The sequence below is a fragment of the Chrysoperla carnea genome, chromosome 3 (genome assembly GCF_905475395.1).
Source record: "Chrysoperla carnea chromosome 3, inChrCarn1.1, whole genome shotgun sequence".
NCBI lineage: Eukaryota > Metazoa > Arthropoda > Insecta > Neuroptera > Chrysopidae > Chrysoperla > Chrysoperla carnea.
Genome location: NC_058339.1, coordinates 65,885,507 through 65,905,301, shown reverse-complemented (window position 1 = coordinate 65,905,301; position 19,795 = coordinate 65,885,507). Strand labels below are relative to the sequence as shown.

Here is a 19,795-nt window from a genome sequence, read left to right as displayed (position 1 = left end):
AAAGTCTATAAAGAGTAGCGTTTCTTTATAGACGTTACTTGCAGAGATGCGTTTTGGGACACATGTGCCTCATACCTTATCATTCCCAAGATTATTGACCATTTATTTTGGTACACACGGTATATAGTTACACGTATGTGATGATTTCCCTTGATTTTTGGGTGTGTTACACCCTTAAGGGTTGCTTATTCCATCTCAATGATACCTTTTGTAGTAAATTGATACCGTATATAATTTGAAAGAAATATTCTATACAGTAAAGAAATGTTTTATACACGTGGAAACAATCTGTTTCCAGATAAATTTATTATGATGACGTTCTTAAAATAATATTTAGTTTGTGTATATTATATTTTATTTTCTTGAAAAATAATAATAAATGTCGAAAAAATCACTTAGAATTGAAATGAATGTCCTGTCTGAACGCCATAACTTCGTCTATATACTGTACATAAAGGACTCTGCATGATTATCCTCTATCAATTTCTACGATCCTCTTGGATTATTTTTACTGGATAAGCCGAATACTTGATAAGTTTGTTTAAATGTTAAATATAAATAATTTGCTGTACACTCAGGCATACATTTTCCATCATCTCCCATAAAAAATAACTAGCGGGAGTCGAGTATTGGGTGAGACTGTTCTTTCGATTTCATTTCCTCGATTAAAAAGTTTGCGCGAGCATAAACTAAAATATAGACCTCCCATATTCAGTATTCTAAGGTTTTAATACAAATAATATGCACCTTTGAGAACGTTAACCAAAATTATTTTTCGTTTAAGGGGAAAAGTTACCAGAACACTAAAATACTTCTCATTACTTCTCATAAGTGAAAAAAATTAATATTCCTTTTTGTTTGTTTACAACAAAATTCCGTTTTACAAAATATCGTTGAATGGGTCTTTAAAAAATAATAAAATGTTCCAGCAAATTTTCTTCACATTTAAATATTACCCAAGATAAACACTTAGCATCCAAGCCGAGTATCATTGTCAACTTTTGCTACCATATCATATCAAAATCCCTTTTTTGAAAACTTTATGATCGTGCTAATTTTTTAGGATTTAGAATTTCAGAAATAGTTATTAAAATCCAATTTAATACGAAAATTGTTTGTTACCTTTGAACAGGATCTTTCTTTAGAGTAAAACGAAAGAAAACTTACCTGAAACAGAAAAAAAATCAAATTAAAATTTAATGAAAAGAAAATAGTGTTTTTGTACATAACACTTTATTAAATCAGAAAAGAATAATTTTCGCTCATCTCTACATGCATGTCCTACTATAATTTCGATTTCGGTTTTCAATTTTGTGTTCTTTTTAGAACACGTTGATTGAAATAAACAAAACAAAGAATGCATGTGAAAAGCAAGTCAAAATATTGTAATCACAAACTAAACATAAAAATATCTTTTATTTATGCTAATGATGTTGTATATGGAAGTAAAATTACACATATATCAAGGAGAAGTTGATTATGGTTGAGTGAAATAGGATATTTTAACAAGCGGGATAATAACAGGATGTTTTGAATGTATTACGTATGTAAAACATTATTGGTTTAAGTTGCTTTTTAACGAAAATCTAATTTGTATTTTTTTGATTTTTGACCTTTTTTTAAAGATCCCTTATGTCTAACTGTACAATATTTATTATATGATTTAAAAGTCATTGCAAAATAAAAAAATGCTGTTCTATTTTTCTAATCTAACTGGTTATGTACGTAAATTCGAACAGTATAAAAAAAATCGAGTTCCATTAAGGCACAAAATCGATAAAAATTCCCCGATATCACTTTAAATCTCATGATCATATCTTCTGAACTTATCTAATGATGAAATAAGTTCTAGTGGCAAAATGAAAAATATGCACTTTTGGATGCATGAATCCGATGCATATACAATTTTAAAGATTAACAAGTGAAATTTACAAAATTTAAAAACCCCCGACAAATGTGATTCATTTTCTTAAACTGATTTTTTCTTAAACACTTTAAATTTATAACATTCCTTCTTTAATCAATATCAAAGTGATGGTCAAGAACATCAGATGTGATGAAAAGGATACTTATATGCCATGCCTTTTCAAACTGAATCGATCTTGAAGATCATCGCTAATTTTTTAGTTTTTTCGAGTTCAAAGCTCTAAGCTCGCACATGAACCATAACTAAGAACACTCTCCGTTAGATTATCTTTCAAATGAAACCAAACAAATTAAAAACGATTCATCCGTTTAGGCGCTACGATTCCACAGACTGATAACACCCCTTTTTTAGTTCGGGGGTTAAAAAAAGGACTGTGTTCGGAGCCTATTTTAAAACTAGGTATCGATCAATATACGTTTTTTAAAACTATTTTCGTATTTTAAGCATTACTTTCATTGAATTAAAATTGTTTAGAGATTATACCATAATATTCTATTGATTATATAATAGCATTTATATAATATAAGATTGTTTTTCAACGATAAATAAAGAAACAAATAATAAATAAACAAAGAATAAATTTTCATTTCAAAGTATTAATAATAATATTATAAAGAAAAGTATATGTTTAAAAAAAAAGTTAATATTTGTTTATAACATGTTTCACATAAACAAAATAAACAATATAAATATTATATTGAATCAAATAAAATGAAAATTTTGTTCTTTCATATTTATGTGTGTGTTTGTACGTATGTATTGTATTGGGTTTTCCATGAAGAGGGCCGATCGTTAAACTTCAACAAGTTTTTTGTGAGATTGCTATTTTTCATTTAAAAGAGTATTTTATGGAAAGTCTGATATTATGATATTATGTGAAATGGCAATTGCGGAGTACTACGATGTAATTAATATTTGGGAAGTATTAAATTATCATCTTATATACTATTACTCTGGCTAATTTTTTCTGCCTTACCCTTATCTTCCTTATTCCTTTATCAAATTCCATGATTCACCCCTCATGTTCAATTATGTCTAGGTTTTACAAGTAGAATGCTTACGGTCTAAATATGTACCGCTTAGGAAAAAACACACCAGACAAATAATTTGAACGAAAATATCATAAATTTAAATAATAATTTTATTAGACAAACATGTTAGTTTTTACAATTGCTCTCTAGACATATAATACTCAAAACATCATTAGACAAACATGTTAGTTTTTACAGTTTTTCTACTAATATTCTAGAAATATAATTATTATTTTTAATACATGTTCTTCTAATATTAATTTAAGTACTTTTGATTCACCATTTTTCTACGAAATTAGTTAGTTCATTGTTTTTTTTAACCACGGGTACAGTATTTTTACATTTATTTAAAATTTTTGTGGATTTTGATACAAGTCAAAATCCCTGATACATTATACTTTTAATAGTTTTTGTTATCTCAACACATTTTACCACATTATACCACAACACATTTACATGAGGGTGAGATTGTACACTTTAATGGGAAACGGACATTACGCATTTTCATTTGAAAAAATAGAAAGCAACGAAAAAATAACACAGAAGTCGGGACTCGAGCCTGGATCCTCTAAATGTCCAATCTAAACGTTACCAACCCCGCCACTAATGTTCTATGTGAGTGACACAAATTAAATGTAACCTCTTCGTGTCCTTACAAAGTCAAAGTATAGATATTGAAAACTTTCTTTTATAAAAATGTGCGTTCAGTACGAGATATTTATCTTGTGTACTACCTGATTGTTATTTCCTCATATTGTTAATAGGAGTCCAATATTCATCGTTTAATGACAAAATTTTAATAAATTAATAATTAGACAATTCGCACACAATAGGCGTTCAAGAAAACTGTAGACCAACGAACATCTTTCCATAAAAAGTTGTTATGATTATCTCATGCCCAAGTTGTTTGGACACTCTGAATGAAAAACTCTTGATATATGTATTTCCTTGTATGTATGTAAACAAACCGTATAAACCGATACTACTTAACATTGGTAGTATAACAGTGGTTTTGAAATGTATGTGATTTTTCACAGCTGAACTAATAATAAATAATACGGTGAATGCTTTATGAGTATGAAGTTAGTATTATTTGACTAAATAATTTATTAAAAATTTTATATAAAAATTTTATTTTATTACAAATTTTTTATTTTATTAATATCAATTCAATGTCAGGGCTCCTGGGATATTTTTTGGAACTTACATGTGGCCTAAAAAAAAAACGAAAAATTTAGGTGCTGCTAAAATTTTTAAGCTTTTATTTTATTTTTATTTTTTGGTCACATTTCAATAAAGCGTCTATAATTTTTTAACGATTTGTCTTTCCGTCACCTCCACCATTCCAATTTTTTTTCTTATCGTATTCTGGAATTTCACTGTTATATTAAATTTCACAATTTACGATTATCCAAACACCGGGAGTAGATGATAGCTGAATTAAAAAACTTCGATGAGGTGTGGATTCAAATGGAAAATCGGTTTTCGTTTCTACCTAATCGATTTAGAAAACTATTTTGATTGTATGAGTTTTTCCTTTTATATAACATATTTCTTCAAAAAAATACGTTCCTCCTTAGGCGTCGATAACTTCTAAAACCTAGGCTTTTACCGAGTTCTAATACTGAATTACGGATATTTCTTTTTTTATTGATCTTAGGTAGGGTTGAAGTAAAATTGTCTAGGAATTTCACTTTATATTACAAAAAGAACAATACAAAAAATGCCTTCACAAAATTTAAGTGAAAACCAACAATTGACAGAGTTAATTATTGAAATACCCTATATAGAAAGTGTTGAATGTGAGTACTTATTTTGAATAAATTCTTAAAATTTAAAAACCAAAACAATTATGAAATTTTCTTCACTTTTCGTGAATCTTTCACAACACCACTAGTTGAAGCTACCTGCAAATTTTCAACGCCCTTTTCGTCAGTTTTGGAGAGAATGGACACCAAAGTTTTGTCCCAATTTGGATCTTAACGGGTAAACCATCGTGATGTTTACGAAAAAATGTTTCAAACAAAGATTGTTTATTTTTTTATAAGGAACATTAACATTTTATTCTAATTCCGATAGTTTATAAAATGGGTCCCTAATTAACCAATGTTGCTAATTCACGAACTTAAAATCACTTTTTACGTCTTTAGCCCGCTATAAAAATTTCAGGTTGATATCTTTTTTTTTTGAGTAATCGTGTTGACTGACGGACGGGCGAATAAACGGAAATGAACTAATTAGGTGATTTTATGAACACTTATTCCCAAATTTTATTTGTATTATCAATATTTCTAAGCGATCCAAACTTTGGATTAAAGTAAGTATACTTAGTATAGATTTCATATATACAGGGTATAAAAATTGTGTTAGTACCAGATGTACTTCATTCCTATATGAAGTACATCTGGTACTAACACTTCAGGAACTTTTTTTTATGAGGTTACCAGTCTTGATATCACAACTTATTTTTGGGAAAATTATAGAAATATTCAAATAAATTATCACACAAGAGGCGTCTTTAACAGCAATTACTTAACACTATAAAAAATATCAATAATATATTCAAAATCTGGCTGTTTTTCTAAAATCTTTATACATCATGCTTTACTGTTTACGTATTATTAAAATTCATCTACTTTACTTTAACAAATGAGTGAGATGCTATTTGTTACCTATCTATATATAAAATTATGTAAATTAAATATTAAAATCATAAATAATTATTATGTATACATAAAAACATAAATTAATATTATGTAATACCTGATAAATACAACACAAATAATACATATTAGATGAATCTGAATAATATATCTAAAAGTGTATCTATTTATTATATATTGTCAAATTCAAATATTTATGATAGCTTTATACAATGTTGTTTTTATTTTTGAATATATGTTATAACGTTTTTTAATGTTCAAATACGGTTATGTATGCATACAGTGCGATCATGATAAAAACAATGTTTGGAGCTAAATATTCTTTTGATTGTATCAGCTACCGTTGCTATAGATCAAGAGCCAGGCATGATTAATTTTGATCATACTGAGCTTCTTGTACCCTCTCTAGCGGTAGCATTGTAAGTCCGATTTTAATAAAATTTGATATCAAGAAGGGTTTTGGTATTTGGAAGGTCAAGTTCGTTAATGAGAAAAATCGACAAATAAACAAAGGTTGGGAGGAAGTTGTATAATGTACAAAATTTTTTCAAAATAAAACATATTTTTGTATTTTTTGATCAGTTAAGCAAAAAGTACTCTTGTGATTTTTATCTAAACGCTTAGTTTTCGAAATAAAAATTTTGAAAAAAAATGCTATATTCGATTTTAAGAAAAATGTGTAATTTTTTCAATATCTGAGCGAATTTTCGCTAGCGCAGCTCCTGCGCTACGAATTTTTGGGTTATTATTATTGGCAAACCGTAAACGTCAAACGTTATACTAATCATCCAGAGAAGATAGAGGCTTTGAAATATTCAAAGCGTAAAAATATAGAAACCTACCTACTGAAAAACTGGATCACCTCAAGAGAATCATTTGAAGGAAATAAAATTATATTCTTAATCGGGAAGAATACTTTCAAAAATAAAATAAAAATCGCTTCAAAACATTACATCTAGGTCCAAAATAACGCTAGTAAAACATTATGCAGCATTCAAGATTCGAAATTAAATTTCATAAATTTCTTGGTGTATCGTTTTTGTTCTATAAAATTCCAGATCACACTTAGAAACTTCTTGAATTCCATGATATTTCGAAGAAGACACTTTGAAGATACAGCAATAATTTAAGTTCTTGATTCAATCGGGGTTCTTTGAAAATACAAGAAAAGTTATTGCATTAATCTGGCTTCTGGTGTATTATTTTAAAATTATTTTATTTTAAATACTTTGGATACTTAGTTCTTTATATATGCATTTTTTATTTTTTTTATGTTACATATTTGTAGTTAGAAAGGTATTTTTTTGATGGTTTTGTAATTATACGTTATCTGCGTATCGCTATTATATTTTTAATTGGTTTGTTTTGAGATAATGTACATAGTTTTGAATAAAAATATAAAATTTATAAAAATTTAAAAAAACTTCGATCAAAAACATCAAAAGTTTAACTTTATTTATTATAGCGACTTCACCGACCCATCGATATTTTTAGTTTTAATATACTGAAATTATTTTATATTATTCTGAAATATTTCCCAAAAGAAACCAATATGTTCCCAAAAAAAGCTCTCATTATAAACATTATCATATTATCATTAAATCCGGACGTACAATAATTAATAATTCCAGGCCTTTTTCCTCTGAAGATTAAAAAAAACCGCTAGGTGGCAACACTAGGGGGGGCACAAATATATCCTGCCATCTAGAGGATCTTTTTTAATCGTCAGAGTTAATTAAACCAGCAATTACATTCGACAATTTGGTTGTAAACTAAAAAAAAATATTATTTACTATCAGTTTTTTTCCCAATAAAGCTTTTTTATGATTTTGTTTTCATCATTTTTATTTTTTTTTTTTGCGAAAAGGAAGCAAAAACTTTATACCTAAAAAGTAAGTAAATTTTTAACTGTACTAACAAACTTTTAGTATAATTTTTTTTAACAAAGTTTCGGTATTCCATAAAAAATTTAATCAGAAGTTAAAACTAATCAAAACATTACTAATTAATTTTTGAGTCATCACAAAAAAATTTCCAAAATCAAATTTTAATAAAAACTGACATATGTTTGAAGTTTAATACAAAAAAAATGGTAGGCAGGTAGCTACCAAGAAAAGGGCATCATTCTCAATTATGATGAACACATTGTAGTTCAGTTATGAATATTATAAATAATATAAAAGATATAATTTGCCTGTAAGGTTTTATTTAATTTTTTTTTTTGTAACATTACATCAACATATATTACATGTATTATATTCATATATTTAAAATAAACATTGTTAAATATGCATTAAATTTTTAATGAGAAAAAATTTAGATTAGTTTAAAGGCACTCCAATTAAAATTATTAGTATTAGTAGTTATACTTCATTCATCGCTAAAACTTTAAAAAAATTTAGTGTATTTAATATTATTAATAATATTATTTATATAGTTTTAGATAAATAAAATATGTCTTTATTTTTTTAAACCTCTATAATAATAAATTTCCATAGTAATTATTTATATGTAAGAATTATATGTCATGCCTTTTCCAAACTGAATCAATTTTGAAGATCATTGCCAATTTTTTAGTTTTTTCGGGTACCAAACACTCATCTCGCACTTGGAACTAAGAACACTCTCCGTTAAATTACCTTTCAAATGAAACCAAAAAAATTAAAATCGGTTCAGCCGTTTAACCACAAAGCAACGGTCTGCTGTCAAATCGTTTATAAAAAAAAAGAGTGTTTCCAATTCAAAAATGTGGGCCCGGTAAAAATAATGGATACTTAAAAATAATGTAAAGTTTTTGATATTGGATCAGATCTTCTCAGACACCAAGTATCAAAACTTTAGATTTTTGAGATATGAGAGGTCATAGCTCAAATCAGAAACAGTTATCTGAGCGTACAAATTCTCATATTTATTCACAAGCAAGAGATTCTTTTTTTAGACGAATGTTCTTTTAGGTAAGTATTTAATTACTCTTATTTGAACCTTTCATCCTTCTGCATTTAAAGAATCTCAATTTCTGGAGCTTTGTATTCCAGGAAACTTTCCCATAGAGGACTTTAATGGTAAAAACTTGGACTTCATAAGACTAGTTGGTATTTTAATCTGGTAGCTCGCATATTAAATTGAAATTTTTCGAAATAAACCATTGTTAAAAATATCTTCTTTTTTTTAAATGTTCAAAAATGGGGAATTATTAAAAAGTGTTTAATATATAGATGTAGAATTAATATAATGGAAGTGTTGTAATAATGTTTTAACTCGTTAAGTTTATATAATATTTTGTAAGACTTTTTATTTAACATTATCTATGTTAATGTATAAACTTTTTGTTACATTTCATCTAAAATTATTAAAGATGAGACATGTAGAAAATTAAGTCGAATTAAATTGTAGATACCACAAAACACTTTGACATGCATTGTGTAAGTATTAAATAATCATAAATAACTTAAACAATTGTTCATACATAGTTTGTGATTTTTAAGGGTATTTGACATTTTGATACAAACACTATTGTTTAAATGCATCCATTCAAAAGTCAGTGTCCTTCGTACATCCATCCATACGTTTATGGTATGTATAACAAAACACAAATAATCAAAAGTTTTAAAAAGTTTTATCAAAAATTTAACTGTCAAAATTACAAGAAATACATACATATTATACACATTATGCAATTAACTGCATTCCAACTTGTATGTACCTGTATCTTGGTAATTATATATTTAGTTTTGTGTGTGCACCCATCAAAACATTTTTACCAACCTAAAAACGTATCGAGAAGAGTGATTACTGTTTTTTTATTTGTAATTGTTTATGGAACATGGTTATTTTTGATTTTGAATGTTTTTTTAATCAAATAATTTATTGCAAGTTTTATTTTTTATACAGAATGTCCCAATATGACAGCATATAGCTCGTTTATATTTGGTTAATCATTTTATGTTTTTCTTACGTTTCTCCCCCGTTCCTGCAACAACTGTCAAGAGCTATATTTTAATCTTTATTTCAATGAAAAGAGTGTAATTTACAAATTTTGTCCATAAACTCACCCTACCGGTGCAGCAAATTTAATTTCACTCTTAACATTTAATTAGAAATGAGCAAAACGCAGAACAAAGCAGCAACATCAATAACAAGACCAATTTTACCATCCTTTATCTTATCTTGCAAGATTGTAATTTAATGTGAGATGAAAAGAAGTTAAACTCACGAAACTAAAAGTGTAAGATAAAGGTAATCAAATATAGTCTTGCCTATTACTTCAAAATCGAGAGCCAAGTGTAAAGGTAAAACCAAAGTGAAGGTTGAATCATGTAATCAAATTAAGGCTGTTTTGTTCAAATTTTGGATTGGCGTGGAACATTCTTTGCTTGGCGTGAAACTTTTGCTAAGAATCCTCTAAAATATTCATTGGTGGAAAAAAAAGAATATATATAAATATAAAGAAACGCGGTTTTCCAGGTTCGTATGAGAGTACTACGCTCAAACAAAAGAAAATTTTGAAACTTTTCTTTCGCCATTTTAATAAGTAGGTATTTTTACCTGCCTTGGGACTATAAAAACTTTTCTTATTCCACTGTACCTGGGTGTGAAAAATAAAAATTGTGAAAATTAACAGGATTGCCGAAAAATAAAAGTACCCAGAGCAGGTAAAATATGAATACCTATAACATATCCAAATAAAAATCGATAGTGTAAAAGGTATAAAATGTTAAAAAATTTTCTAAGTGAAGTTTATTATGTGGGCATATCTTCATCAATATAAGAAATACTTTTTATAGGTAAGAGCAAATTTGGAGACTGTGCATATCAGTGTGAATTAATTATTCACCAATGTGACAGAATTCGATTGCGGTCAGAATAATCAAATTTTCATGGACATTTACATATTTTCAGGAATATGTTTATTCATACTATCATCCCAAGTCCACATTTGCATTTAAATTTCATCGAATCTATTTTCGAAAAAAAACATATCCAAGAAGCAGGATCGATTTTAAATAAAAACAAGTTTCTAATGTGAATTCTTTCATCTCTTATTAGATATAAATTTTAAGTTAACTTTTAGAAACAACCCTCAAGAACACATTGAAAACGGCTCCATTGAAACCGAATAATACTTTTTTCGATAATATTCTATTGAAATTATTGGCTCATGTGAATAAAAATAACTTCTTTGTATACGAAAGTAATGCGAGTATCTTCACAATAACAAAGCTTTTATTACACAGAATAAAATTAATAATTGTATGGTCAATTATTCGACATCAATCTTTCCAAACTCGAAACACATAATTACATTCTTTGATAATAATTACAACTGTAACATTTGGTTTATATCAAAAAGTGAGTACTTATACAGATCAAGTTAATACTTGATACGTAACCATGCACTTTTTACTTGAAAAATAATAATCAACTTGCAATTTTTATAAAGAAAATAATTGATGTTCTGTTATATACAATTATAAATACGATTGTAACATAATTTATTATTTGTAATACAAACAAACAATCGGCCCCCTTTCATGGATAAATAACCAAATTTTTTCTTTGTTTGTTAATTATTAGGGAAATCAAAAATTAAGCTGTGAAGATCGTTTCTAAAAGAATACAATGAAGTTTACACGATAGCTGTGCAAATAACAAAAAAGGTAGGTGGTTTCCATGAAAGCGACATATATGAAAATGTGTAGTTATGGGTGCTGTTGAAATACTTAAGATCTCTGTGGACAGTCATTGGGAACGGATACTATCACAGTGCAATTTCATGCTTCAAGTTTTTGTTGAATTATTATGAAATATATTAATTGCGAATATATTTGGATATCAAAATTTTAAATTGATTTTATGTGGAACAATTAATGTACATGTGTATTAAACAAGTATGGCAAGGTTTTCAGTGGAGAGGAATGGTGATATTTTTGTACAAAGTTGAAACCAGAGAGTTATATTGAATAATTAAATGAATAGAGATATGAATACTTAGAGCACGGCAAGGGCTAAAACATATGAAATGGGTAGCGAGAGAGGAGATTGCCAGAAAGTTTCCGCGTGCCCTTGTATAATATACCTATGCTTATACGTGATTTACTGACTATCGTGTATAATAAGTATATATGGCGTTCTCTATCTGTATTATCTCTATGGTTAAATGTGTGTTGAAGCTAAAAATTAAATATGAAAATATAAAAATTAAAGTGCTTTCTCAAAACATGGGCCATTCTTAGAAATTGCATTGCCATAATTAAAATAGTCTTAGTTAATTTAGCATTTTTGAAGACGAATAACTCAAAAAATAAGTATCCCAATAAAATTAAATTAGTATGTACAAACTAAATAACATGAAAGGGCAAGATGTGATAGTTACACAAAATTTGTTAGGTTTGTTAATTTATTTAAGTTATTTTAGTTGAATATAGTAATATAATAATCTAAATTCCTACAATTATCGATTTCAGAAAGGTATGAACATACTGTTTGGTATAATTGTTTTTAAGATCTCTGAGTCAAAAGAAGCTTAATCATTATATGAAAGATTAGTGATAAAATTGACGAAATATAAACTTCAAGAGATTTTTGGAAAATCTATACAAATGTTGTTAATAATTTTTGAAAATTGACACTTTAGAATTAGAAATAATAATTGACAAGAACTAGGAACAGGAACAGCATTTTCAATGCCTTCATATCTTAATATTTATTTAAAATGACTGGCGTCTAACTAAAGTGGCTTCCCAAGACATCAAGATAGACGACAATTAAGGTGTGTTCCTTATGCCATTAAGATGAAGAAGACGTGTATATTAAATAAAACAGATCATAAATTGATCATCTTTTTCATTTAATTAAATAAAGGTCACAGTAAAACCTGTCCATTATTTTTTTTACTAATAAAAAATCATAATTATAAATATATTATTTATATTTAAAACAATAGGATATATAAAATATATTTTGATTATTAGCTATTAACTAACAAACTATGGATAATAAGTAATATTATAGCGACCATAGATTATAATCATTATTATTATTATGATTATTATTATTTACCTAACTCTAGCATAGATTAAATAAATATAATAGTTATATGATAAATAGATACCTATCTATTATAAAATAATAAATTAATATTTTATTATTATATATTAAATTATGATTGTTATTATTTATTTATTAGTTTTAATATAATTATTTATTAGTTATTATATTATATTTATACCAGGAGGAAAACATGTTGAAAATTAAAACTGTGAATACGGAAGCGAGGAGCTTGTTGTAACAATTTTTAGAAAAAATAATACATTTTGAAGTGAATTGGTTAAATTATCACGAACAAAACTTTTATTGGTAGTTCAAGCATTTTTCTATTAAGTCAAATTCGAAAAATATCGAAACTACGGGTAGAAAAAATCAACAAAAACTGCGGATTGATAAAATCATATAAAAAATATAAAAACAAATAGGAAAACACAATTACATTTTCATTAAAAAAGGGCCATGTTACAGCTTATCCCGTACTTGAGGTTTGTTGTAACATCCATTGGGGCAGGTAGGAACAGTAATAAAAAAGGTCGAAAGGTGTCGTGAGACTCTCGGTAGGAACTATATTCCTTTCGTTCCTCGGTACATTATATATGTGGCGCTGACTTTTTTTATTTACAAGATAATTTTCTGAAAATTTAAAGTATTCATTTTATAAGTAAAATATTTGTTTGATTGTTTGAAGAATTTAATTTTATAGCTACTTTTATTTTTTATTGTATGAAATAAGTGTAGTATTAGTTTAAAAAGGACATACTTCTGATTTAGTAGCCAACCCAATATGTGAGTATATTACATTTGGTTTGATTAGGATATCTGCTTTCCTTAACTTCTGATAACTTTCACAACTCAATTTTTTTTAAATGATAAAACAGAAAATTTTGACAAAAATACAAATTGACATTCATAAAAAGATTTTTGCATTTTCTCTAAACTCATGGCAGCCTGAATCGATTGAAAAAGTTTTAGTTTCCTAGGTAACCTAAATGTCAATTTTTGGGGTCTGTTGTAGTTTTTTTGGTTTTAACTCCCAACCAGCAAACAAATATCGTGCGATAAGGAACATAGTTCCAAAAACGAAAATAAGACACATTCAATCATTTATTACTTTATCAATTATATAATATAATAATCAACAGAAATAGCTAGATACACTTTCTATACTATATATTTGTTTCAAAGAAAAAGTTTCAGAAAGCATTGACGGTAGTCTTACTAAAAGACGTTGCTCAGCTCAGTGACGTCGCTTGTAGAGTACTAAAAGACAGTAGAAACTTACATATTATGATCATTTTACATCGGACATTAAACAAAAATTCATATATTGTTTATTTATTAGTTGGTCAACAAATAAGTTATTAGATACCTGGTATTTATAACTTGAACTTAAGTCAACAATAATTATCTTATATGAGACATTATTTTTAATAAATGTTATTATATTGACAAAATATAATTAAATTGTGAGTTGAGTAGGTTTTAACATTGAATTTAAAGCTTGAGAATATGAGCTGAGTTTTAATTAAAAAAATTTATAAAAATTGATTGGTTTACTATTATGACTTAAATAGTGTCGTGTTTGAATTGTTAAAAAATTGAATAACCGTATAATTAGAAAAACTTATGAGAAACTTGTTTAATTTAAAGAATAATTCATTTCCATACGAGTATAAACTAATACTTATATTCTTACTGAGGTCAATATTTAATATCAATTGAAATTAGAATACAACTAGATTGATTCCTGTCCGCTTCACTGGGCTTAAAAGTAAAAACAACCGATTTATAGCCTTCACCCTCTCTTGATACACACAGTTTTCAATTTTGTTAAATGTAAAATAGTCATAATTCATTGAGGTTATCAGGATAGTTGGCCATGATTTGTTTGACCTTGACAGAATTCTTTAACTTATGGTTCAAAATAATGATCTGCACCATCTATAATCATCATTTTGAACCATAAATTAAAGATTTCTGTAAAAATTTTAAAAATGGTTTATGTCAAATTGAATTTAATTTTTTTTTTAAATATATCTTTATAAATTGTAGTTCATGTGTTATTCTGATATATCAGCTATATTGCTGTACAGTTTCATCAACAAACAAACAAACATGCTTACTTTCACATTTATAATATATAGGGATTAGAAATTAAGATTGTGCCCTAGCATGAAAATTGAGTAAAAATAGTTTGTAAAAAATTAAAAATAATTTTCGTATAGATCTTTCTCCAATCTAGAAATGAAAAATGGGAGTCATTTTTTGGACTTATTTGTTCCACAAAACTTGACAAGCGCTATATTGAGAGCTACTCTTTTTAAGTTATGAGCTCGGAAAAATTTTTATTGATCTGCCAGCTTAAAATTCAGGTTTATATACTTTTTTCTTATTCCTAACAAAAATATATTCGCCTTCTAGAGACTGTCGACTTTCCACTGACACACAACAAATCGGTATGTCTATACTTTTAAAATGTCAAATTTCAAAATGTGGGGCTTTTGTCACGTTGCTTTATTTAGTATCGGAGAAAAATCGATGGTGTCGAAGAGTTTATAGAAACGGAAATTTTAAGATAATGAGACTATTCGAAATTTTTCGGTCTCAAAAATTAAAAATGGCAGCTCTGTCAATATTACCTACATTCAGTGCTGTTTCGCTACCTAAAATTACGTTCATGCAAGTTTTTAATATTTTTCAATCAAGTCAAAAAATGTACATCTTTATACCTATTCTTTGGATGCGTAGTCATGCTAATAACAATCAAACCGACGCCAGCACTACCAGAGGATAACTTTGGCGTTGAAGAGGAATAATTTTCAGTTTTTTACATGAAAATGGTATAGTAATTGTCAAATAAAAATTATTAAAAAATAACAATCAATTAAACATGTTTCATTAGAAATTGAAAAAGTAAGTAAAGTTCAATGTAAACCATATGTACAATCCCTAAACTTCCATCTATACAATTATATTAATAAAATAGTCTGTCGTTACTGTGGTAACTCTCTGAAATAAAGACAATGCACAGAACGAATAAAGACTTGAATATTAAATTAGTTCTTATGATTGCTTAAATAATGGTACTTTTGATGCCAAAATCTGACTTATTCCAGAATTGATTTCCAAATTTCCCATATTTTTGTTAATTCCACAGTAATTTGCCAATAAATGATGTGCATCAGAACATCTAAATCAATATTGACGAATCTACAACTCTAAGTAAATCTAACAAAAGAAGGAATTTTATATTATAATAAAAACAAATTCATACATATTCACATATGCAGAAGAGACAATCATATCAAAATGTATAGTGTTTAGACAGTGAAAGAGACGAAGAGATGATGTAGTCTCATCTTTCATATTTGTCATGTCATGAAAAGGATTCTCTGCTGCTCTGTGAAGGTAAATAGTGAATAAAGTATTTTATATTATGGATATACAATACATATATACAAATGAATAGAATTTTTTTCACAAATAAATATAACCATCTTTTTTTTTGTTTTGTTCCACTAAAATACTCTCTATGTTTTGATTTTGTATATAAGTGAATATCTGTTTTTTTTTCTTTCCTTCTTGTATTCATCCACCCACTTATCATTTACATTTGTACTAAAGATGGGTATGTACAGTATTGGAAACTGAATTGAGATATGCTTCAAGCTAAATCTCATTCAATGTTGTGAAATCGCTTTTGCAAATTGACGTTCGTCTCAAATGAAACTAAGATAAGTGACAGAAATTAAATTTATATTATAATATTTAGACCCAAAAAAGCGTTTTTAAGTAGCTGTTGAATAAATAAATAGATATCAGGAAAAAATCGAAATAACATACCAAAAAAGGAGCTTTACATCCAAGTATTTTCTGGAAATATTTTTTTTTCTTCATTTTTACTATAAAGTTTTAAAAACTTCACTAGGTGAAGCTACCCACAAATTTTCATCTCTCTATCCTTTATATTTATGGAGAAAAAGGACACCATAGTTTTGCCCTAATTTATCTCCCCACGAGAAAACAATGATGTTTATGAAGAATTGTTTCGAACAAAAGTAGCTTATTTTTTTAAGGAGCATTTTTTACACTTTATCTATTGTTCTATCTCGTAACGGTTTAACAAAAACCAAATTGCAAATTTTAACATTTCTGAAAACCATGAAAATTTGTCTGGCATCATATCTAAAAAAATGCATCTTGATATCTTTTTCGTTTTTGAGTTATCGTGCCCTCAGACAGACGTACAGTGGAACAACCGAGAATAGACAAATTAGGTGATTTAATTATAAACACCTTAATTTACCAAAATTTGGTTTGTTGCATCAATATTTTTAAGCGTAACAATGTTGGGACTAAACTTAGTATACCTTGACATATATTTCATATATACAGGGTATAAAAACTAATAGACAAATAAAGCTGTGCGTTGGATTAAATGGCTACAAATTTTTATACTTTCCAAATGGTAGTTTTTTTGAGAACTAATGTCAAAAGCAAATAGTTTTTATATTAGCAATAAATTGCCAAAACTGACAAAAGTACGAAAATTTTGCAGTTTTTCACAAATAACGTAGGTTGCAAGTAGGTTATTCTTGCATAATGTAGTTTCACACTCTCTTGAGGGGTATCAAAAAATCTGTTTTATATCGCGTTTAGAAATTTAAGTTCCATTTTTTGTAAAATTTTACTGGCGAATTATATCTATAATAAGGGATAATCCAGACGTCGAATTGACTTTGTTACCCATAAAAATATAACACTAGACTTGATACCATGATAAAATTTGAAAATGAAATTAAAATTGATTAAAAAACGAAGTTATAAGCAATCAAGGATTGCATTCAAAGGTTTGCCTACCTCCTTTTAGCAAAAGAAAAAAGTTGGCGATACCCACGTATGACGTCAATAGTGGGTATTTTCCTCTTTTTTTTAATTAGGAATTTTAAATGTTCGTATCTTGCACACTAGTAAAGATTTTTAAAAACCAATTTCACTTTGCTATTCGTGAAGTGAGAATTCTTCATTTGAAGTGATAAAAAAATTTAGTCCGAACCCCTATTTGCATATTCCTTGGTGTTATATAATACTTATCGTGTAATAGTTGCATAAACAATATATTTTATACTTTTATCTATAATAATAGTTTGTTATAATTAGCTGGAGTTTCCATAGAATGTCTACATTCAATTAAACATTTTTCCGGTAGCATATACAATCTTTGATGTCGTAGGAAGACTCAATATAGTGAAAGGATTACAGATAACATACAATCAATAAATATTCGCAATATTAGAATTAATTTCCAATACGGTATAAAACATAATAAGCATGCGTGTAAAATATACTCTATATAAATCTACATATGTGATGCATATGATAGATATTATTATGAATGCAATTCCTATATGGATTATTATGGGTACTTTTACAATATATTTTTATTTTTGTAAACCAAACTAGAGTATACATGGAGCGGAGATAGGGATATGAATCCAATTATATTTTGCGACAAGTGTTGGCGACATCTGTCAAAAGATGAAGGAAGGTATATGTTGATATGTATAAATGTGTGTATGTAATACTGACTGCTTTTGCTTTGCTTGCATTAAAACTTTAGGACGTCCTTTATGTCATATTTTGTTTTTTTTTTTCTTTCAATTTATCATTTTTAAAGGTACAGTTATTTACATAATAAAATATTTTTGCTTTGCAAACGTGTTGAATGAAGCAATGCAGGACTCAGAAATGAAAATAGACTAATAAATTAATCAATTTATTCATAGATTCACAAGGACCATGATTGAAAACTTTGGATATTTATGAAGGACGTCTAGCTAGTTTGAATAATAGGGTATTTGACTAGTTTCTGAATTCTATCTTAGATTATTAGATGATATCAATAGAACCCATAAAAAGTGACCACTTTTAATTATCTTATGAGTTTTTTCAAAAAATAATAAATACTCGATTTGAATAATAATCCACAAAAAATATGTATATCTATGTGGATATATTAGTAATATAAGTACCTTGGCCTACATAGTTGTCCGAGGGAAATTTAATAGACGAAGATGCAGAGCCGAGTTTCGCTCTTGATCTTTAGTCTTTCCAATGTAGTTGTCATTACATAAAGGGGGTGTGTGAGGATACTTTTTCGGTAATGGTGGATAACACTTCTGATGCGAGGGTGGGAGTACGAGCGTAAAAATCTACTCATGATATGTAATATTTCCACCCTTTTCCAATATGAATTACGTCACCTTAATAGTGAAAACTGAAGTGTGTAAATAACCAGGCCTTGCCTAAGGAGAAAAAAAAAATTTTATTGTTTTGACTTTTCATAAAACAGGGTGAAGGAGATACAATTTATGCACATCTGTTCAATCAAGGTTAACAGACATTCCGTTTCCGATTAAATGTCAATAATACTTTTTCCCACGTTAAAATATTTAAACTGTATTACTATTCCCCTCGATATGACGACATTTCTCAGTTACTTGCCATACTTAAAGATTGCATGTCGTAAATCGTTTAAGCATCTTCCGCCTATAAAATATAATGGAACGTACAGTTAGCTAAAATGTAAAATAACGAATGAATATTTGTTAATTTTTTTTTATTGTTTGAATAAATTTATAATTCATCCATGTATGTTAAGATTATTAAAAACTTCCGTTCGTTAGCTAACTACCTACCTATGAAGAATTTTTGTTTGATGATCATTTTTACAAATTTATAAAAATTATATCTAGTTAGGATAATTTAGTTTTTAAACCGATTATTGTTTAAAAAAAGAATAAATCTAGTTTTGTTTGTTAAAAATATAAATAAAAGTTTTTTAAATAAAATTTCTTCATAACTGTTTCTTGTTGGACTTTTTATCTGCAGTTTGCAGTTCTATTATTATACTAAATGTCCCAGGAGTAACGAACGCCCTTATTGCATCAGGTATAAAATAAAATTCTAAGTTGAAAAGTTTTCTTCCAATTTTTAATACGACACCCTTACACCAGCCCTTTCTTACATATTCATACACTTGCACACGAATGCATACGTAAACTCTAGCGTAACTTTGAAGCTTTTGCGTCTCACTTTTTCGAAGTTTCTAACTATTTCCCCTCCCT

The 19,795-nt window shown here is 27.5% G+C and overlaps 1 protein-coding gene across 3 annotated transcripts in view; it reads right to left on the bottom strand.

Moving 5' to 3' along the window:
- The window catches only part of LOC123295208 (caskin-2), a 482,587-nt gene that overhangs the window by 156,348 nt on the left and 306,444 nt on the right, over positions 1 to 19,795 (bottom strand). The window lies entirely within an intron of this gene.